The following is a 24,591-nucleotide window of genomic DNA, read 5'->3' as shown; positions in this document are numbered from 1 at the left end:
ACATACTGATACTGGGGTTGACCTTGAGGTATAAATTGATACTGGGGTTGACCTTGGGGTACATATTGAGTCTGGGGTTGACTTTGAGGAACGTACTGTCCCATAGGTATGTACTGTCCTTGAGGTTGCCCCCCAGATGCAAATTGTGTACCTTGAGGTTGCCCCCTAGGCATTAATTAAGGTTGCCCCCCAGGCGGTAACTGGTCACCTTGAGGTTCAGGATTGGGAATAGAAGTTGACATCATAAGAATGTCTTCTACGCTCAACGGCTTAGTACCCTTGTTTCCAGTTAATAACCGTTGCTCAATGGGTTGAGGAGATGCTCCCGAAAAAGTACTGGAAAGTGATTGGTACCCGGAGGGAACAGAAGGACCGCCGTACAAAAAAGATTCGGGCGATTGAGTAAACATGGATGACTGTCCTGCCATATTGATGGGAGTATAAAAACCTCTAGTTTTTGGGTGATAAGGAGCACGAGGTGGTGAAAAACTTAACCCTGAGTTTTCTAGAAAATTAATCAAAGAAAGATACCAAGAACTACTCCTAGGTGGACTGTAAAAAAATTGATTCATGCTCCCTTAGTTCAATAACAGGTTGATTTTCAGGGATAGGGATGCCTATTTCTTCTTCCGGAGCAAGTTCTTCAATAGCAATAAGTCCAGAAGGAAGATCTTGGGTGTTTACTCTTTCTACCCTAGGTGAACCAGGACCACTAAAAGCTGGATAAACAAACCCCGATGTCGGAGTAGCAGCAAATTCACTTTCAGGCTAGGATATTTCGGGTTCTTCACCTATATCACTAGTAGATGAAAAGCTACCAGCAATTTCAGAAACAGACACTGCGGATTATAATCAGCTACTAACGGTTGAAAATCAGGATGTACTATCAAAGAATATTCTCCTTCCTCAGGTGACCCAGCTCTACTGTCTCTAGGAGTTACGAGGACTTTTAAGCCTTCAAGTTGGCTCGGTACTTCCTCAGGAGGTTTGCCCCGAAGGCTACGGGACTTCCTCAGTAACTCAGCCCCATTTACAAACTCAGGAGACTGGCCCCGAAGTCTACGGGACTGTCTTGGTAATTCAGCCACAGTTGAAAACTTTTAACTACTTCACACGCAAACAAAGTAAAATCTCAATGAAAAGCACCTAAAGTCTCTAAAGAACCAAACAAATTTGAATCACAGGCCTAAAGAATCTAAGAGATCAAACACACACAAACAGTAACTTTCCGGACTGAAAACACTAGTTGTTGATGAAATCCAACGTCGCAGAGTTCAATACAGAAATGGCAGTTGGAATAGTTACCCCAGCAACCTGCTTAATGAATAAACTGGCACAAGTTCCTCCACTTAACCGTCTCGAGTGAAGTGAACCCCCCAGAAAATCCAAGTGAGTCTAGCCGACGTCGGCTCTAGGTACAGTGGCATCTTCCCACCACTGTCACCTCAGGAAGAGTCCTAAAGAATATGGCCACTAAGGTTACCAACTGAGACAAATACACTTGGGGGAACAGTCTATGATCCGATATGCATGCAAGGGTAGAGTAGCAAGCTCAATCCCCTTGAAGGCTCCTTGACATAATCCAAGGCTTCCAACAAGTGACCCCAGGCTCCTCGACAATGGTTAATCTGAGGCTTACCGTTTTTAATACGTGAATATCTGGCGTCGTTCCCAATGAGTAAGGATTGATTCCCACACTGGTTCGGACACGATCTTGTGCTTCTCCTTTAAGAGGAGCTTTCCTAGAGCATAAATGCAACAATTGGATTTCTTCCCTACCACAAGACACAGCTACTTGTTTGTTTTTACTGTCTTGGAGAGTTAATTACTCTCCTACTCCAAGACACTAGCCTAAGCTAAGTTGGTGTATCAGAGCCCTAGAAATAAAAATGTTACTAGGTGAATTTTACTTTAAGCGTTAATTTTAGTGGTTTCTGCTTAAGTCCAAAGGTGCGGAGATGAAACTCGTGGTATGAAGACTCGACTCAAAATCACTAAAAATGCACCTAATATGATCTAAACAATCTTTTTCTCTTCGATGAACTTCTAAACTAAGAAAGAGTTTGAGAATGCAAATACTTTGTAAACACAAATCTTTCTCAATTAAACAAATTAAAAGAAGACCTTTTTTTCTTTCGAAAGCACTCAAAATGAGACAACTAGTTATTTCACAAAAATTTCCCTTTTTCGTTTCAAAACACTCAATTACTACAAAAAGCAAACTTTTTTTTTTCAAAAGAGATTTTTTTTTTTTTTTTTTTTAAAACACTCAAAACTAATGAAAATGACTAACTTTGAGATCTACAAATTATAAAAACCTATTTGAAGTCAAAGCCTACTAAAAGTATTTTTTAAGGATGTTTTACTTAGCTAGATATAAGCTAAGGACCAATTTATGCAGAATCACAAATAAGTCAAGAACAACCAATTTCGTTTTCCTTTTGAAAATGAAAATCCAAACTCTCAAACACAAGCTTTTCGAAGTTTTGTAAAGAGAAAACTCAAAGCGGATTCCTCAAACAAGGGGAGATTTCATCAATGGTCAGACTCATAAGAAGGCTGGTAGACACTAAGGTCATCTGAAGTCCCTATAGCTTCTAAGCTCAGAGCCACTACACAATCACAATGAAAAACAAACCCAACAAGCAAAACCCCTAGGAATTTCACCTAAAACCCTAACACTAACGAAATCAATCCAAGAAAAGCTTCTGACAAGTTATATGCAAGTCTGGGCAGTGGATAACAATTTCTAAACACAAACTAAGTTGACTAACAGAGGAAATCTTAGGGTTTTCAAAATTTTGACAGGGTCCGCAGGCCCTCAGTTGGTACAGGTGCAGTCCGGCTCTATGCTAAAAGCCAAGCTGCGAGTAAGTACGAACTGTGTCAAATGGTTAGGGTGCGGTCCTCTCCCAAATATATGAAAAACGAAAAATAACCCTGGATCTACAAACTCTACCCAATTTTACACACAACAAGCCAAAAACAAAAACAAAAATAGAGTTTCTCAGGTCAAAGTAAAAACAAGGAAAACAATCAAGTCCCCAGTGGAGTCGCCATTTTATCACACGGAATAAGTCGATCTTGCGGACAAGATAGACCTTCCTAGAATCTAAAGAAGACCTAATGACAAGAAAACCAACCAGACACTATCTTTCTCTAAATATGCTTTAATAAAAAATAGCAAACAAGTGTTTTTAGGGCCTACTTTAGGTACAATGCTAGCTTGTGGATGCCCTCGCTCCTTCGATCAAAATGAGCTCATTTTCACGAATCTACAAACACAAACAAGGCAAACAAATTAAATAGCACCTGAAAAGCCAATTGCATAAAACATATTTAACATGAAAGTCAAGGAGTCCATGAAACAAATAACATAAGATACTTGTTGAGAAAAATGAGTTTGATTGTATTAATTCAAAAGAAGAAGAACTTTACAACCTTTTCCTTGACGTTGTACAAGCTCCTCCCAGGGCCCAGCAAGAAGTCTCCTCTACTTTGACAAGTTTCACTCACTCCCCAATGAAGCCAAAAAGATGTGTGATCTCTCCTCTTAAGCTCAACTAGGAAGTCTTGATTTCACCAGCATTTACCCTCAAAAATGTTCAGCTTCTAACCTCTCCAGCAACTAGCCCAATGCCTGTATTTATAGTGCAGTGGAGGGAGGTTACTAGGTCCTCCTTCAAAGGGATAAAGCCCTCCTTCAAAGGGATAGCTCCTCTCATCAAGGGATTAGCTCCTTCTCTTTTGGGATGCATGAACCACCTCAGAGCGAACAATCCACGTCAAAATTCCTTCTAGAAACCTCTAGAATTAACCCAAAGTGAGTTTTTTAAGATAAAACTTGCGCCTTTTGACTTTCACAGGGGTCCACACCTACACCGTTAGGGACAGAGCGGGTAGGTCCACAGTTTTTGTACATAGAAGGTGCGGGACCGCAGGTGACCATGAGAGAAAGTGTGGAACCAGAGTTACATTGATTTTTAATGTCTTTCTCTCATTTCCAAAGCTTGATTTGAAGAACTGAGGTCTGAGACTTGCTTAGGAGGACAGTACAAGTAATGATAGACCCATACTGACTGCAAATAATCATGTTGACGATATTTTTGTGTAACAAGCATAGTAGTGCTTAAGATACAACCCGTTTCGGGGTTGTGATAGTGGAATTCCATCGTAATCTACCAACTTGTAGGCTCCTTTTGTTAATACTCTTTTAACAATGTAGGGGCCCATCCACAATGGTTCAAACTTACCTGCTCCTAGTTTATCGGAGTCTTGATCGTAAAGCAAGACTAGGTCACCTTCTCACAAGACACAGGGTTTGACACTTTTGTCAAATTTCACCTTGAAATGTTTCTTATGAGCTTTGTTAGCCAATGTGGCATCACGATGGGTTTCATCTAATTATATGAGTTCCAAGAAACGAGCCTCTTCCTCTGAAATTCTGGGAAGTAGATCGACTGCGAGCTTGAGAGATGAAATTTCACACTGAATCGATAAAACCGCTTCCAGGCCATACACCAACTGAAAGGGTGTAAATCTGGTCGCATTTCTCACTGATGTCCTATATGCCCATAAAGCTGAGTATAGGATTAGGTGCTAATTCCATTTGTGGACTCCAACCATCCTTTGTAGCATGGGCTTCAAGACTTTTGTTGATGGCCTCAACTTGTCCGTTAGCTTGCGGATAATACGAAGTAGAACTGTTGTGGGACAGTCCTAATTTGTCAGCCAATTCAACCATCATGTGATTGTGAAAATGCGATCCATGATCTGTGACTATAGCTTGTGGAACACCGAATCTAGAGACTACATGATTGGAAATGAAAAGAGCAGTCGTTTCGCCGCTATTGTTTAATGTAGGCATTGCCTCGGCCCATTTTATAAAATAGTTGACTGCGACTATGATATACCAATGCCCTCCAGCCGTGGTGGGGTTACATGTCATGAAATCTATGCCCCATTTGGTGAATGGCCCAATGCCAACTACTGGATGTAGCGGTGCAGGTGGTAGTCTGGTTTTATGGTCGAAGATTTGACAAGCATGGCAACTTCTGACTACGATTATGCAATATTTGAATATAGTAGGCTGGAAGTAACCTGCTCGTAAGATCTTTTGTGCCGTAGCATAACCAGATTGGTGCCCCCCACACGCACCTGAATGACAATTATTCAGGACTTTTTTGGCCTCCTCATGCATGAGGCACCTTCACAGAATGGTATCGACACCATGATGATAAAGTGTATCACCAACAATCATGTAGTCTTTGGCTTGGTATCGTGTACGCCATTGTTCAGAGAGAGAGGTGTTAGGCCTGAAGGTTTGGGTTTGTAGATAGATGAATATATCTCCATACCATTGATCACATGACGATATCAGAAACAGAGTTTCATCCACGATTGATGCTTTAAATGTTGAATCGTTGGACGACGATGGGAGGTCGCATAGTAACTCCAGGAAAACTAGAGATTTCTTTGATTTGGATTTTGTGAATTCCAGATCAAACTCTTGCAAAATGGCTATCCATTTTGAATATTTTCACCCTAGTAATTGACGTGAAAGAATGTAGGTCATAGGGTTGCAATCTGACAAAATGGTAGTTTTGCGAAAGAGGATATAGTGTTGAAATCTTTGTAATGCTTCAACAACTACTACAGCTAGCGTTTCAACACAGGAGTACTTGCTTTCTGTATCATTTAAGTTTCAGCTTAAATAATAGACTGGATGTTCAATTCCATCGTCTTCTTGTACTAAAACCATTGCGATGGTTATATCTACTACACAAGGTACAGGTTAAAGTCCTTTTGATAGTCAAGAGCATACATTAATGATTCTTTTACTAGGGAATCCTTTAAAGCGTCAAAGGAAGCTTGCACAACCTTATCCCATTTGAAGGGAACTTCTTTTTTCAAAACACGTGTATAACCTTTAGCAAGTTTGGTGTAATTTGGAATGAACCTGCCCAGAAAGTTTGCTTTCCCTTGGAGTTTCTAAATCTGAAGTAGATTTGAAGGTGGAGGCATGTCAATGATTTCCAAAACCTTACATGGGTCAAGTCGAGTTTCATCCTTAGAAACTATGAAACCAAGTAAATGACCAGAACCGACACAAAACACACACTTGTGTGGATTGAGTCGTATCTTGTAGTGTCGGCAACGTAGAAATATAGCTCTCAAATGTTGCGGATGGTCAGTCCACTTTCACAAATGAGCTGGTAGATCGTCGAGATATGGTTGAACGATGTGTTTGATGTCATGAAAGGCATAGCTCATTGCCCTTTGAAAAGTTTCCCTTGCATTCTTTCAACCAAAAGGTAGTTTATGGTATGCGAATGTGCCCCACGGACATATAAATGCAGTCTTCAACTGGTTATGTGGGTAGATTTTTATTTGATTATATCTCGAAAATCCATCTATAGATGAAAAGATTTCACATCTGGCACATTCATCAATTATCTAGTCGATGAAGGGTGTAGGGTATTTATCCTTTGGACAAACATGATTTACATCCCTGTAATCAACACACACTCTAATCGTTCCTTGCTTTTTCATCATAGGAACAATATTCGATACCCAATCAGTTAGAGGAACAGGGTAAATGAAACCAACATGTAAAAGTTTTTCAACTTCTGCCTTACTGGCAATGGCTTTCCTTGGGTGAACTTGTCGAAGCCGCTGTCATACTGGTTTGACATTTAGATACATCTTGATTTTGTGTTCAACGATGCTCAAGTTAATGCCTGGAATTTCTTCATATGACCATGCAAAGACATCTTTGAATTAGCGAAAGAGAGCAAAGCATATCTCCAGTTCTAAAGAAGAACAAGATTTGCCAACAGGAATATTCTCTACAACATTAGGTCTTGTCGAGATATTTATGGCAAAGTCTCTTCAATATTGGACAGATTTCACTTGGAATCCACTTTATTTATAATATTTGATAGAAAATAAAAAACTAAAGGATGATTAAGGTCACTAGAATAATCTTCGTTGTTATCTTGAATATGGGAATGATGGTGGTAATCTTCCCATGGTGTCTCTCCTATCATCATTAACTGAATTATTCCTTCATCTGTAGAATGTATATGTGACCAAGGATCTGAAGAGGTGCCATATTCTAGAGACCTATCTATCCAAACACTTGATGAGTGTTGTTTTGGGTTTGTCGCCCATGCCCAGAAAATTGATTGCTACAAAATTTTTATGGGGCTTGGGGGAAATACCTAGCGATGATCGATGCAAACAAATGTTTGGAAATATTCTTAATCTTTGCTAATGTAGAAGATACCATATGACAGGTTTGCACTAGATTACTCGAAGGTGGGAGGGCAAAAGTACCCATTAAGGTGGTGTCTTTTAGGAGGCCTACTCTGACATTTTGAAGTGATTGAGAGCTTCCATGGATCATCAGGATGCTTCCAGTAGTCTGTGAACTGTTGGGGAGAAAGGTTAGTTGAACAACAATTGTAATTCCACCTTGGAAGGGAAATGCAGTCTTTCTAAAATATGTTGATACAACAGTAGCCATAGCATAAATCCAGGGTCTTCCTTGTAGGATATTGTAATCAAGTTTTCCATCGATAACTTTGACTTCAATTTATATTGTCTTGCCCCCCAGTTCAACTTGCAAGTTACTTAATATCCCATATGGTGTGTATGTTCTTCCATCAAATGCTTTTAATGTTGTTGATGATCATGATAGGGGTAGTGAGCCAAAAGTTTTCCAGCAACTCATTGACATAACACAGGTAGATTCCCCCTTGTCAATGATTGTTCGATGAACTGTTTTGTTGAGGGATTTTACCTGTATAAGGAAAGAGAGTTGGGTTGGTAACTGAGGTTCATATCCTTTGTGGTTAAAGGCCACAATATTGGAATCCGTTGGGTCAATCCCAACTATTGCTGATAATAAAGCTTGCTTTTGGGAGGGGCAATTTTGCAGTACTTCAAGTGTCGACATAGCGAATGGCGATTGAGCCAGATCCTCCACTATATTATAATTCTGTGTTTCCCGAGCACAAGGATTAAATGTCAATTTATGTACTACTCCCTTTGGTGGCTTTATTATTAGTTTAGGGATGATGGGTGGCACAACTTCTGACGAAGTTTTTGTTGAACTACTGGGTTGATCCGTAGCCTTGTCATTTGACATCTGTGGATTCCCGTAATATTTATTCCTTGTAGATATGAAAGCATCATTTTTCTGCTTCGAGACAGATAACATAAGCACTTGGGATGGGGAAGAATGATCGATAGCAACCAGATTAGTTTCTGGGTTTGGAAACAGATCAATCAATACTGCTAAGGTGCTTGAAGCTTTTAAAAATTTCTTGACCTCAGCTTGATGTGAACAATTTTTTGTATAATGGTCCTCATTACATATGAAGAACCGTTGATTGTGTTTCTTTTGCCCAGCAGGGTTTTCAGAAGATCATTCAGGAGTTGAATTTTCCTGTTTCTTCTTTTTGTTTTTCACTTTCTTCTTGCCCCCTGGTTGCTTCGGTTCTTTGCTTTTGTTAGATGACATGACATTAACCTCCGAGGCAGGAAGTTTGTCATTTGCCTTTTTACTAGAAACAACAAGGGCTTTACCATATTGAGCCTTCACGGTTTGCGTACTTGAGGTACCAATCATGCCATCGCCGGCATGAGAGTCCCTGTTTGATTTAGGAGGGGGAGGAAAAGAAAATTCTAGTCTAGGAGCGTTAGGAATTTTGTCATAGAGCATGTCTGACTGAGTATAGATCAAGTCCAAATATTGTGCATGAGCAATGACTTGCTCTTTAGTGACAACTCCTCCTTTCACCACATCTTCCATGAATGAAGGTAATAATGACTTAATAAACCACTCAGCTAGAAGTTGATCAGGAACATACGTCTTTACCATTCGATGATGACGTTGCCACTCATGAATATGATCAGATATGTGAGTGGTTGTTGTCTGTTTAAAGTTGGTAAGGAGTTTTGTCCCCGTTTCATACCTTATGGGTAACTGAAAGTGGGTTAAAAAGGTAGTGGAAAGGGTGTTGAAGTTATTGAATGAAGCTCTAGGCAACTCGATGTACCAATTCACTACCGGACCAGTTGCGTTCGCTAAGGCGAAGACTAATGGAATGATCATTGAGGGTGTTGGATGAACACCACAAATGAAAGGTCATTACGTGATTCGCTGGATCTTCACCCAGATTTCCATTGAATTTAGGAATATCTGAGGGAAGTTTATGAGGAATTGCTGACCACCACGGTGCATAAGAAATTAGATCATTCATTAATTAGTTCAAATCTGGTAATTCTAGAGTTGCTACAAAGGGCAACTATTGATTCAGGTTTGGCGAAGCATACCCAGGATAACATGCGATTGCCTGAGTAGTGGGTCTTTGCATACCATCATAATGTATCTGATGCTAGTAACTTTGATAACGTTGATTGGTGCAACCATTATAGTATGGTTGTTGGTAACCACTTTGAAAATGTGGTTGCCCATTACCTAAAGCGCCTTGTTGGTCAGGTCCTCGGTAAACTTGTTGGAATTGTGGTTGTTGATATTGCACTAGCCATGGTTGTTGAGTCATTTGCGGTTGCCCAATACTAGATTATTGACCAAGATGCGGAGTGTTAACACCTATTTGAGCCTGAGTCATTTCGGTTAAGGAAGCACTAATCTGAGATTGTGGCGGAGCCGTAGAGACAAGAGTTGTTGTACTGCAACCTGAGAAATTTGGGGTTGACATACAATAGGTTGTGCTTGTACTTGTGACACAGTCACAATAGCAGGTGTAGTGGTAATATTTGACACAGGTTGGGTTGGTTGTATTGAATATACAAGCCTTGGTTGTTGAGGTAGTATTGGTATCCAACCACTGGATGTAATTCTAGTTTGGCCTGAATTTTGTTGTGATATCTCATATGGTTGTTCTCGAGGAGGGAACAATGAAAAAGAATATTGCCCCCTGTATGGTGGAAATCCAGTGCTCAAAGGATAGATTGGTCTTTGAAGATCGGGCTGCCCAAATTGAAACTGGTATGCAGGATCAATTTGTTGAGCTTCAACATAAGAAATGCTAGATAGGATCTTGGAGGAACCAATTGGAATAGACCATGTCATCGAAACAGTCCCTCGGTAGACTCCATATAGCGGTTGATAACTAGTTGGGATAAATGGTATACCAGAAAACATCGTAGGAGTGGTAGCAGGAAGTTCTGTTGTGGCTGTATCGGATGACACAGTCCTGGATGTCGACGATTGTTTAGACATATTTAGTCTATCCAAAAGATTTCCTCGTGATTCGACATGAACTTGCGATGGAGGGTGATTAAAAGAACTAACTTCAGGAATAGAAGGATATAAGTGGATCCCACCTCCAAAATGCAATGGAGTATTGGATGGAGGATCCTCTACAACTTCTTCTATAGCAATCAGTCCAAATGGAAGAGGTAGACCGTCAGGTCCGTAAAATATTTTTGGGGCTGAAGAAGGTATAGTTTCTGTAGCAACAGATACAGGAGGGGTGACACCTTCTAAATTTTGGAATTCAACTTCTATATGTTTAAGTAAGTGAACTTCAGTTTCTGGATCAGCCCTGGTTGGAGTTGTTTTAGGAATAGAAGTGTCTACTGTTACACTAGGATCAGTTCTAATGTTCTCTTATAAATACGGAACTTCTTCTATAAAGGCAGATGTACCAGAAATGACCAGAGTAACTGGAGTCTTTGATAATGTTGAAACACAAGTTTCAAATAAACCAGGAGAATTCGACTCAGTTAAATGAGACCGTTTTTCCTGGAATGGTTTCATTTCTAGAGTCAAAGATGGTTGACTCACCAGCCTCCATGAACGATGCGTTTTTGATTGATTTTCTTCCACGATTGCAGATTACTTGATCAACTCAAAATTATGGGAAAAATGTTATTCCATATTAAATGAATTTTAAGACGCTTTGACACAACTTTGCTTTTTCAATTTTTAAGAGTCGAGAAAAAGCTAAAGATGACTCTAGTGGCCTTCGATTTTCATTGAGCTTGAAGTGATAAGTGCTTAGATGGACCTTTTATTTTAAGGAGTTGACAAGGAACGAAGGTGACTACTCTAGAAATATAGACAGAGGGATTACCAAACCAATCACAAAACTGCAATATACACCATGGTGGTAAATTAAAGAGAAATTACCAAGGAATTTACGTACAACAGTCAATATTCCCAAATTCTGTGTTTAGTGCATTGCGATCTATAGGGCGGCAGACATGGCTTCCTAAGGATAAAGGATATCAGCCTATTGTGGTCTCCCAATATATACTCGATGGTATGGGGAGCACAACTCCGTACTGGCACTTGTCGTATCAAAGAGGAGGAATCACCCAACCTTTGATGAAAACAATAGTTACCAGGTTTTACGATGCTGGAACACATCTCTAGCCTAGACTTATAGATGTTGTGTGTTAGGTTCCAAAGGGTTTTTATGTTCATTGAGGTTTATTTTTGTTAGAAATTTATATATTACGGAGCAATGGAACACATAAAATATTGCAGAAATATAAACATAGACAACACATAAAATAAGAGAGACACAGATATACGTGATTCACCCAGTTTGGGCTACATCCACCCCGAACAGCCAGTCCTTCCTTTCTATTATCCAGAAAAATGAAGAAACACAACCTACATCAAATCTGCTGTAATATCCTCTATTTTCTCTCAGTCTCACCTCTCTGCTTCTCGCTCATAGAATACACATCTATTACACAGCCCCAAATAAAATGCCCTCATAAAAAGAGAGGGGTTGCCTTCTAGGGCAAAAAAACCATAAAAAAAACATAGGTTCTACTGTCAAATCATCCGCCTAATTAACGGCCCAAATTGACTAGAAATTACTATACTTTTACAAGGAAATTTTAAATCCATTTTTAGCTTCGGGGGCACAGCCTCCGAAATCCCCCGCCAGGGGGGGGGGGCTCCCCAAAGGTCATAGTTTCCCCCCCCCCTCCCCCCCCGGGACCCTCCCTGCAGTGAATATTTTATGGGTAGCAATTTGAACAAGGGTCCAATGCAGCAATACCTTTGAATACAGAAGATAATCAGGCTCCACATCCAACAATCTCCCACTTGGAGACTGATTATAACAACTCCACCGCTGCTTCATTTGCTAGAAAATGACTCGTCTTTGGACCTGGCTATTTCTCATCTTCATCGTCATCCTTGAAGACCAATTGAAACTGATCATATTCTCAATTTCTCCCTCGTTACAAATTTTGTTAGCATATCTGCAGGATTCTAGCTAGTGTGTATCTTTTCCAGCTTCAACTCTCCATCTTCCAACACTGATCATATGAAATGGTACTTGAGATGTATGTGTTTAGTCCTGGAATTAAATACTGAGTTCTTTTCAAGATGAATGGCACTTTGGCTATCACTATATAATGTGCCCATATCATGCTCCCTACCCAATTCACCCATAAACTGTTGTAACCAAATCATTTCTTTACTAGCCTCTGTAGCAGCAACATACTCTGCTTCTATTGTTTAAAGTGAAACAACACTTTGGATTTTTGAAACCCAGCTAACAGTTGTTCCACCTACAGTAAATACATACTTGTAGTGCTCCTCCTGTTATCTCTGTCACCTACCATATCTGCATCAACATATCCCTGTAGAGAAATGTTTGAACCACCAAAGCATAATGCTTGATTTGTGGTACCTTTCAAATATCTGAGAATCTATTTCACTGCCATCCAATGTTCCTTTCCTGGATTGTTCGTGTACCTGCTTACAACTCCCACTCCATGTGCAATATCAGGCCTTGTGCAGACCATTGCATACATTAAGCTTCCAACTGCTGGTGCATATGGAACTTTAGACATATAATCCATGTCTTCTTGGATCTTTGGGCACATTTCCTTACTAAGTTTGAAATGGCTAGAAAAATATGTACTAACTAGTTTTGCATTGTGCATATTAAATCTTTTCAACACCTTTTGTATGTACTCATTCTGAGACAACGTTAATTTGTGATTTTTTCTGTCTCTAGTTATTCTCATACCAAGGATTTGTTTTGAAACTCCCAAATCCTTCATTGCAAATGAATTTGCCAATTTTCTTTTGAGCACATTTATTTCCTACATGTTAGATCCTGCAACAAGCATGTCATCCACATATAATAACAATATAATATAGCTGCCATCATTTTTCTTTTTCAGATAAACACAATGATCAGAGTGACATCTAGTATAACCTTGCTCAGACATAAACTTGTCAAATTTTAGATACCACTGCCTTGGAGCTTGTTTTAAGCCATACAAGCTCTTCTTCAACCTACACACTAGTTTCTCCTTCCCTTTCACCGCATATGCTTATGGTTGCTGCATATATATCTCTTCTTCCAAATCCCCTTGGAGAAAAGTGGTCTTTACATCTAACTGCTGAAGATGCAAATTTTCAACTAGTACTAGACTTAAAATAGTTCTGATTGAAGTCATTTTAACAAAAAGAGAAAATATTTCATCAAAATAAATACCTTTCTTCTGTGCAAACCCCTTAACCACAAGTCTAGCTTTGTACCTCTATTTTCCTCCATCTTCTTCCTTTAGCCTATAAACCCATTTATTCTGCAATGTAGTTTTACCTGCAGGCAACCTGACTAAGTCCCAAGTATGGTTATGCAGTAAGGAGTCCATCTCTTCTTCCATGGCTAGCTCCCACTTCTTCCCGATTTCAACCTGGATTGCTTCTTCATACCATTTGAGTTCACCAGAATTAGTCAACAATAAATAATATAATGAAGGAGAGTATCATTCAGGGGGTCTACTTATCCTAGTAGATCTTCTAACACCACTTTCCGGTGTTTGGGGTGCTTGTTGCTATTGTGGTGGTTGTTGTTGTTATGGTTGTTGATTATTATTATTTTCAGGCACATTTACTTTTCAGTGATTTCATCAAGAACTGCGTATTCCTTGTTTTCTTTTTTCTGTTCCTTTTCCTGCAACTGATTCTTATAGAAGACCTTCTCATTGAATATTACATATCTTCTCCTAATGATTTTGTGATTTTCGTAATCATATAAGTGATAACCAAAATCATTAACACCATATCCAATAAAGGTACATTTCTTTTACTTTGCCTCAAGCTTTACTCTATTTTCTTTATCAATATGGGCAAAGGCCTCACAACCAAAAGGCTTTAAAAAGAGTAGTTTACCTTTTTACCTATCCATGCTTCCTCTGGAACTCCACCATCCAAATAACTTGAAGGCCTTTTGTTTATTAGATAAACAGTAGTATCTATAGCATCGGCCCAAAACTGTAAAGGTAATCCTGCATGCAATCTCATGCACCTTGCACGCTCCGTGATTGTTCTGTTCATCATTTCTGACACACCATTTTCTTGTGGTGTTCTTGGAACTATCTTCTCTCTACAAATTCCATGCTCTGAATAGTACCTATCAAACTCTTTGCTTCAATATTCACCTCATTGTCTGATCTAAGACACTCCAATTTCTTTCCTGTCTCAATCTCAACCAAAGCTTTCCATTTCTTGAAAGTATCAAATACATCAGATTTATTCTTAATATAATAAATCCAAGTTTTTCTAGTTGCATCATCAATAAAAGTAACATAATAACGAGAGCCACTGAGAGATGATACCTAAGTAGGTCCCCATACATTTGTATGCACAAGCTCTAATTTTTTGCTCTTCTTCTCTTTCCCAACTATGAGAAATCCGACTCTCTTCCATTTTCCATAAATGAAATTCTCACAGAAGTCCAAATCAACATTCTTCAAACCTGGCAACAAATTCCTTGAGTGAAGAATCTTCATCCCCTTTTCACTCATGTGTCCGAGCCTATGATGCCATAATGCTGCATCTGCTCCTTTGGAAGTTAAAGCATTAACAGAGTTAGAAATACCATTGCATAAATACAATGTACCAACCTTTTTGCCTTTTGCTATTACCAGGGTTCCTTTGGTGACATTCCAAGCTTTATTTGTGAAAGTTGTCACACAAGCTTCGTCGCCTAACTACCCTGTTGAAATCAAAATTTTCTTTAGATCTGGAACATGCCTTACCTCCTTTAGTAGCCATTGGTTTCCATTCTGTTGTTTTACAAGAACCTTACCCATTCCAACAATTTTACAAGGTTTATCATCACCCAAACAGACTTGTCCAAAATCTCCTTGAACATAGTCATGAAAGTATTTCTTATCAGGTGTGGCATGGAATGAGGCCCCTGAATCTACCACTCGGGAATCAGTAATATTTTTGAAAGAAAGAACCAAAGCATCTTGTAACACCTCACCTGTCACATTTGCTTCATGATTTGTTTCTTGCTGTGCATATCCTTCTTTTCCCTTTCAAGAACTACAGTCTTTCTTTAGGTGTCCTTTCTTTCCACATTTCCAGCACACTATCACTGATCTAGACTTGGATTTGCCTTTCCTTGATTTACTGTGATATCCTGAGCTCTTTCCTCTTTCCATTTTTCTTCCCCTAGACTTTGCACTCAAAGCATTAATGTCTCACTGGAGCTTTTCTGTCGCATTTCCTCACTAAGGATAGCACCGACAACATCATCAAACTTTAAAGTACTAGATCCAGACACAGAGTTACTAATGGCCATTACTAACCATTCCACCTTTCTGGCAATGAGCACAAGAATAACAGAGATCTAACATCATCATCAAAGTTTAACCCTACAGAACATAATTGACTTATGATAGTATTAAAATCATTTAAATGGTCTGCAATAGATCCACCTTCCGACATCTTCATATTAAATAACCGTTTCATAAGAAATACCTTGTTTGAGGCCGAGGGGTTTTCATATAGTTTCTCCAATGCCTTAATCAAACCCTCTATCGTTGTTTCCTTCAAAATATTGAAGGCGGCCGATGCTGCGAGGCACAATCGTACTGTTCTAAGTGCCTTCCTATCGAGAAGGTTCCATTCTTCATCTATCATACCCATCGACATCTTTGATTTTCTGCCCAATGGTAGGGATAGATCTTTCTGATACAGATAATATTCCATCTGCATCTTCCACAGCGATAAGTTTTGGCTGTTAAATTTTTCGACCCTAAACTTACCATCTTCCTCCATTGCTCCCACTCGAATGAGGAACCCTTCTTTCCTGCAATTTTATAAATCAAATAGACCTTCGGCTCTGATACTAGTTGTTAGAAATTTATATATTACGTAGCAATGGAACACATAAAATATTGCAGAAATATAAACATAGAAAACACATAAAACAAGAGAGACATAGATATACATGGCTCACCCATTTTGGGATACGTCCACCCCAAACAGCTAGTCCTTCCTTTCTATTATCCAGCAAAATGAAGAGACACAACCTATAGCAGATCCGTTGTAATATCCTCTGTTTCTCTCATAGTCTCACCTCTCTACTTCTCGCTAAGAGAATACACATCTCTTACACAACCTCAAATACAATGCCCTCATACAAAGAGAGGGGTTGCCTTCTAGGGCCAAAAAAACCCTAAACTAAACATAAGTTCTACTGTCAGATCATCTGCCTAATGAACAGCCCAGATTGACCAGAAATTACTATACTTTTACAAGGCAATTTTACATCCGTTTTTAGATTTAGGGGCACTGCCCCTGAAACCCCCCACTAGGCGGGGGGCTCCCCAAAAGTCGCAGCTGCCCCCCTGGACCCCCCCACAACAAATATTGTATGGGTGGCCCATTTCGAACTGGGGTCCAATGCAGCAATACCTTTGAATACAGAAGATAATCAGGCTCCACACCTAACAATTTTAGAGTTGATCTTTTTTAGAAGTTTGTATTTCAAGGTTCACCGCATGATGTAGATGTGAAATTCCTAAATATGCAATCTAAAATGATAAACAATCATTTGTTTTCTTTTAGCAATGAAAATCCTAGCTACTAAGGAAATAAAAATACGATTCTTTCAATAGAGAGCAGAAAGCACACTCTAAATGCACTTTTCCTAAATAATTTTTCACATGCAATCTAAATGCAAATGCACATGCAAGTATTAGTTTTTCCATTTCCTTAATGTGAGAATGCCAAAAAGAAAACTAAGTACAGATATGAATTATTTTCTTCAAAGCGACACTTTAACGATTTCTTTTCAAAACAAAAGGAAGACTGAGACAACACTTTCAATTTCGAACGGAAAACTACTTTCAACACTTCAAATATTGACAATTCAAATCAAATACAATGGAAAAATTACAATCAACTATCTAGAAGAGGAAGACTTTATGACACTCTTCTTTTCAACTCAAAATGAGAGTTACGACACTTCTTTACATAAAAAACGACAGTTCGATTAAGCCATTTTTTACAAAAGAGGACTGTAAATGATGAAAAATACAAAAAAAACATTCACAAATCCTGATCAATGGAGGCTGAATAATGTAAATGAAGAAGGCTTCAGCAATGGTATATTGATCGTAAGTAGCAAAACTACTGAATAGAGCTGAAAACAAGGAGGAAAAAACCAAATTTCTAAGAGAAAAACAATATCATTCAATCATCGCACCTGTCCTTAAGGCAAACAGGGATGCATCTGACCTACAACACACGAGAGGTGTGATGCATACAGGCTGCGAGTTACAGATAGTTTGATGGATCAGGGAATGAAATTAAGCTTGGTTTTCACTCGAAATTTACAACTAAGTTCAGTGATTTAGGCCTAGCTATGATAGACAGTAAAAACAAAGTATAGGGGTATGATCTTATGAGGTTATTGAGCTACCACAAGGGCACTTAGGATGTTTGCAAGTCAGATGTTCAGTTCATAAACCAACCCGGAGATTGACTAAAGCAGCGTTGATCTACTTTGCAGTTGCATAACAAAAGCAGTTTGAAGGCTAGCTGTCTTAACTTCAGGCTTCGTCTGTAGTTTATAAATCAAACAACAGTAACAAACAGACAAACTATTCTTTCCCCAGTGGAGTCACCATTTTGTTTTTGGAAAAACTAGTGTCTTTTCGATCTTTTAGTCCAACTAAGACAAGTAGATATCTTAGAAACAATGAATTCAAAGCGCTTTAAGATTTCCTTTATGTATGATAGATAAGAGAGAAGCAAAGAGCACCAACATGTTTCTTTCACTTGCCTCCTTGCTTGTTTCCTCTCTCCCTTAATAGAGCTTGCCACTCTTCTCCTACTTGTCCTGTTTCAAAGAATACCTATAGAGGCAAAGCAACAAAACACTATCAAAGCATCTCGATCTACGATATCATAAACAATGTAGAATCAGAAATACATTAACCATACAATTGCATCCACAAATAATAGGATTCACAAATACATGATTATATGGAGGAAAACTCAAAGAACTTTATTGATAGTAGAAATAGAAGAGAGGATTACAATGCAGCTGTCTAATTGAGCATCATCCTTCCAGCATGAAAGCCCTCTTCACCTCATGAAAAGAAAGATCACCCAACAATACAATGTTTCTTCTCAAAGAGAAACAAACAACACTTTCTTACAAATTACAAAATTCCAGCCTCTAGATCTCTCAGATGAGGAATCCATTTATAGATATTTGTAGAGGGGTGAGTTAGCTTCTTGGTTTTTTTATTAGAGTCTTTTCACTAATAGTTCTTGGTTCCACTTGGAGATTTCATTGATATCTTACTGATCCTTGGGCGAATTTAGAGAGGCAAGTGTCATATGAGCAGTTTCTAGAATATTCTCTGGGTTTCCACCTAGCAAACTGCCTCTGCCATTTATCTACTCTCGCCCATCACACCCTACAGAAGGCTCTTTTAGTATGCATCGCACCTGGCTAGTGTAGTAGCCAGTATGCATTGCACCCTAAGCATGGAGCAGTCTGTATGGTCCAGTTTTGGCGCGTTCTGAGTGGTTTTTCAGCTGGAAATTCTGGGAAATGATGTAATCAATTGACCATGATCCTTTAGGGTAAAAAACAAAACTTTTATGGGTTTAAGAGCCCTTGGTTTATTGACATATGTGATTGGAGTTGCCGTGCCCAAATATGTCTATAACAGATACTCAAGCGCTTTCACATGGAGAAGTGCAAACCCATGCAGACTCCTCTAGCTGGGAACAAGAGGAAGGAGGATGGTACCTCAGGTGAGGTAGTAGCTACTACTATTTACCGGCAGCTGGTGGGTTCACTTATATATCTGTTGAACACATGACTCGACTTATGCTTTGTAGTGAACCAGCTGAGTCAAGCTATGGTTCAGCCTACCAAGATGTTTTCGAAGGCAGTGAAGCATGTGCTGAGATACCTCCGAGGCAGATCTCAATTTGAGTTGTGGTGCAGATGGATAGAGGGAGTGAAGCTTCAAGTCTTCACAGATGCGGATTAGGCAGGGAGTCCATCATATTGGAAGAGAACTTCTGGAGGAATCTTCAACCTTTTTTCAGTTGCAGTTTCCTGGTACAGCAGGAAACAAAGGTCAGTTGCACTTAGCTCAGCAGAGGCTAAATACATAGCTGCTAGTCAGGCTGCATGTGAGGCCATTTCGATGCAGAAGATTCTAGTGGGATTGTTTGGTTAGAGAATGGATCCAACCGTGATCTACTGCAGTAATAAAATTTGTATCAAACTCTCTAAGAATCTAGTTTTTCATGACAGGTCCAAGCACACTGATATCTAGTACCACCATCTTGGAGATTGTGTGGTCAAGAGGATCATGTTTTTTCTATATGTTTCAACCGAGGAACATGATGCAGATATTTTTACCAAGGCACTGTCAAAATGCAAGTTCGAGTTCCACAGAGACAAGATTAGGGTTATTGATAATCCCTTTCTTGTTGAGAGGGAGTGTTGAAAATAGCAACAAGAAATGATAGATATAGAAGTGCTAAATTTAGTATTGTTATAAATAGCGTTTTTTGGGATACCTTCCTATTTTAGTTAGTCCTTGAACTAAAATAGAGAAGTAAAATTTGAATTTGATCTTAGTAGCTATTTGTAAAATAATTAATTAATTCACCATGAGTTAATTAGTTGTAGAAAATCAAACATGAAGTCTATGTGAGGACATGCAACAGTTTCTCCATTAATTGAGGAATCTATCCATCAGTTAAAGAGATAAGGATGAGTTGTAATATTGAGTTGTAATTAGTTGGCTCAGTTAACTGATTCAAGTCTAGGTAGATTAATTCAAACAGTTTGTTGAATTAATTGTGAGTTTAGTTAGTTAATGCATGCATGCATGTAACTGCTACACTTCAGATAACTAAATATTCTCTCATAAATAACTCATGCATGTCTGTTCAAACAGAGACCCAATTGAGATCAGATGGAGGGGTAGTGTAGTATCAGTTGCTAGAATATTCCATTGTGAATATCTCCTACATGTAGAATAAATTCTTTCCTTGAGCATTTCACAGTTACTTCATCAGTTTTTGTGAGTGTGATAAGGCCAATTCACACATGTGGCATCACTAGACCCCAAGAAAAACTACCCAAGGAAATAGGAGGCTTAGAGGGCTTGAGGAGGACATATATAGTTTCTATTCAGTCTATGAGTTGTATTTTTTTATTACAGAGAGAGCAGGATAGCTTGAGAGCTAATTCCTTTTGTAACTTGAACATATTTCCACTTGTATGATAATACAGAGATTGGGGTTTTAGGTTGAGGCTTTCCTCGGGTTATTTCTACTGTGTTATGTGTGATTGATTTCTCATTCTCAGTTATATGTGTTCTCATTGATCTTTCTCATATTCGATTAAGCTTCCGCAAAGTATGTTGTGGAAGTAGATCTTGTATTTTGCTTTAGTATATTGCATAATCTGTTGATCTACTAGTGGGAATTTCTACATTACACTTAGCTTAATCATTTCCTGTTACATCATATATCATCCCACCATCACTATCAAATATTTTCTGGGAAACTGGTTCGATTATCCCCAATTAGAGCCACTTTACCAAATGGAAAAGGAGCATCTTTCAAGGTTTGGACTGGGTGGTTTTCCCCCATGTTGTCGCAACGATTTTCGAGAATTCAACAGGTTCCTAACTCTAAACTTAGGAAAATTAAAATATTAATGGGTATTAATAAAAATATGGGTGAGAATTATTTAGAAGGTGGACCAAGTCATCTTTTAATATTAGTTGTTGATTAGAGACTTAATCTCGGCCATTGAAGTCTCAACATGAAAAGTATAAGAAGGAGGCTTGGGGTTGAGTTAGACACACACAGAGAGATTGAGAAAATTGATTTTCTGAGGTGAGAAGTTTGCAAGAGAAAAATTGATTGGGGAAATTTTGTAGGAGAGGGGCAGGGATAGTTTGGGAATACTGACAAAGAGGCAGAAAGAAGCTTGTTGAGGCAGCGTAGTAGCTAGGGGGACTAACACTCTACCAATCTAGGCCCATGCAGCCTTGACATAGAGCCACAAGGGCCAGCATAGACAATAAAGTTGCCTTCCACGTAGAAAGCCAGAACTATCGAGAATTTCCAGAACAACCGGGAAAGTTGACGTAGTGGGAAGAAGAGCTAATAGAGGGCTAATGCAGAGCTTGAAAGGCTGACACAGGACCTACACAGAGCCAGTACAGAAGTAGTTGAGGTTAGCTAACCTTGTTGCCATATCAGCCAGAATATGCCAGGTGAAGTGAGGTAAAACTCACTTAGATTTCTCGCCATTGTATTTATCTATCACTAGTTTGTTGGAAGGGCTACCAGCATTAGTATTCATAATTACTACTTAATAATAGAAAACCCTCAGAGCTACTTCAATGGTTTTCTTGCATTGGGTTTTTTGGCGACTATTTGGTCCAAAAATAAGTGTGTCCTACGTATCTTGTTTTTTTCCCAGTTTCCTTGTTTCATGCAATCAAATTTAAGTAGTGTAGGTAGAAGAAGTAATTTTCTTCAGTATTTAGAAGAATAACTAGATGAATGTAATTAAAATCAAGTAGTTGAAGTAGATTCAGATTTTCTGCATTAGGGGTTCCTATAGGATTAGGAATTTTCACACAGAGAAGGTAGTGATGTGTTATGTTGCATATGGTAAAAATCAACAACCCCACTCCCCACCTCGTTAAGTCTCAGACATGCAAGGGGGTTACAAAGTAAGTTCTATATTGTTAAATCTAATTAGCTCATAATATCACTCTGGCACATAGTAAAAAGTGTCTATGGTTTAACTCATTAACTGGTGAATGGTACACAACAATCCAGGGCTAAGCTCCCTTTCCGATTCAACTTTTCATTCAGGCATGGGATCTTGTTTTCGCTGAAGCTAACCATTAAGGGCTACAAGAAAAAATATTTGACATTCTAGTGCCAAATTTTGTTAGGGAATTAAAGCTATTTTAGATGCTAAACTTAGTGAATAAGGCTCAATGGATTAAAGATTTAGTTTATTGATGTTTATAAAACGAAAGAAGTACATGACGTAAAGTGTGGGAACTCCTATGCAAACCTAATATTTAAAGTTGTAGTGTACACACAACTTCATAGGCAGCTCGAAGAGAAAAATGAGAGCTATGGGAGCTAAGCTGAAGAGAGCTTAATTATAGATCTAAAATGTAGTCAAGTGGCAGAGTTTATTAGAAAAATTGTAGAGAGCTGAGAGAGCTATGGAGGGTTGAGAGGGTCTAAAGAGAGGATAGAGGGATGAGTTTGGTAGTAGATCGCATAACATACTTGAATGAAGATATGAGATATGAGATGTTGATGTCTGGTGAAATAATTAATATCTAAGGTGCATTTGAGGTTGTTGCATGGAATGATGTAGAGAACATATGAGTGTGGATATTCGATTTTAGCTTGAGGAGAAGAGATTATTAGTAGATCTAAAAAGGAGTTGTAGAGATATAGTGACAAACCAGTTGGATCATAGAATGATAGATATAAAATATTTTTTTAAAGGAAGAAAGTTTATTACAAGGGATAGTACAATAGATATTAGTGTTGAACAATTGGTTCCTTGATATTTGTGTAAAGAGCCCATGGATCTAAGTTTAAAAATGTATGAAAAATATATCTAACATGTTGGATCAGGTTCATGCTTGTACATCAAGGGATTTGAGTCTCCTATAGGATGATTCTTATAAATATCATGGAGTTGGTGCCCCCAACAAGTTCGTTCCTACAAATAGTGGTAGTTGGGGCTTACAAATATCAAGGAGTTGGTGCCTCTAATAGGTCGATGCCAAAAAAAAGTGGGATTTGGTTCATCTATCAATTTAGTTCAAGCAAGGACCAATGAGTTTGTGCCTCTAGGAGGTTGGTGCCTCTAGAAAGTTAGTGCTTGCAAATAGTAAGAGTTGGTTCTTTCGACAAGTTGGTGCTTCAAAAGAAAAGGGGGTTAGAGCTTTCATTTACATCATAACAAAACATAATTTGTTTTTTTGTCCCATATTGGTTTCTACGTAAGCTTGTTCTATTCAAACTTTATGTTATTAGTGCATTATTATTGTGTTTAATGTGATTTATTGGATAAATAGTTGTAAAAAGGTATTGCTAGGACAGGTGTTGTGGAGACAAGGGAACCATAAAGAGATACGTTGGTTGAAACACCGATGGATACCCATCTAGTGAGTCCACCACCTATTGAGACAACTTCATAGCGGGTCGAGGTAGTGGTCAAGAAGGAAGTAGCTACTCCCAAGGAAGAGTAACCAACCAGAGCAGCCCCGTCAATTGAACCTGTGGATACTCGCTCAAGTAGTCCACCACCTGCTGAACCGGCTGAGGTACCAGATGAGGTGGTGGTCAAGCAGGAATGGATAGAGTTGTGTGAACGATAGAGGCTACCCGTTAAGTAGAAATATTAGCTGTAATTCAAATATGTGATGCGACTAAAAATAGAGGTTAGAAGGCTAAGAAGATGGGTGCATCAGTTAAAGAAACGGGTGAAGAAATATAGGCGGCGGGCTAATAAGCCCAAAGACATGGTGGCCGAAGTAGAAACACAGTTGGATGATGTGGTGACAACCTTTGTTGCCACTCAGATAGATCCTATCGAGTATTTGTTTGAAGGTCGTGAGTTTTCTTTGATGGCCGAAGTTCAAACCTAGAAATTCACCGCGACTCGATATTAGAATGAAGTAAAGAGAACCCGGGAACAAGTATCCAAGGCTATCTTCAAATATGTGGAGTGCATAGAAATATTGCAGTTGAGGTATGCAAAGCAGTAGCTCAAGGTGGAGCAGCTGGAGGGACAGGTGACAAAATTGAAGGCTGACAAAGAACAGATGTTTAGCCTAGCACAAGAGGTAATGGCATGTCACCCTCCTGCTTCTAGCTATGCTTTTTTCTTGCATCAACGATTTCTTTTCTTCTATTTGTAGAGAATTAAGAAGGAAATTAGTCACAAGATTAAGGATGGTGTACAATTCCTTCGGATATTGAAAGCTCATGATTTGGCAACTCAACATTTGATGTGTGAGTTTTATATGCATGGATTCCTTTTGCATGTAGACAAAGAGTTTAATCGGGTACCATATGTGGGGAACATTCATTTAAGGGTTCTCACTTCTTATACTCTCAAATCATATAAGTTGGTGGAAGGCTTCTAATACATTTGAGTCAAATCAAACCACGAAGACTTTTATGATGATAGGGGAGCATGAGTGTCAGTAGCTATGTACAATAAGCACAACACATTTTTA

Source organism: Pinus tabuliformis, chromosome 2_2 (genome assembly GCF_031772625.1).
Source record: "Pinus tabuliformis cultivar Carrire ecotype Pingquan chromosome 2_2, CPIR1, whole genome shotgun sequence".
NCBI classification, from domain to species: domain Eukaryota; kingdom Viridiplantae; phylum Streptophyta; class Pinopsida; order Pinales; family Pinaceae; genus Pinus; species Pinus tabuliformis.
This window is presented reverse-complemented; position numbering follows the sequence as displayed.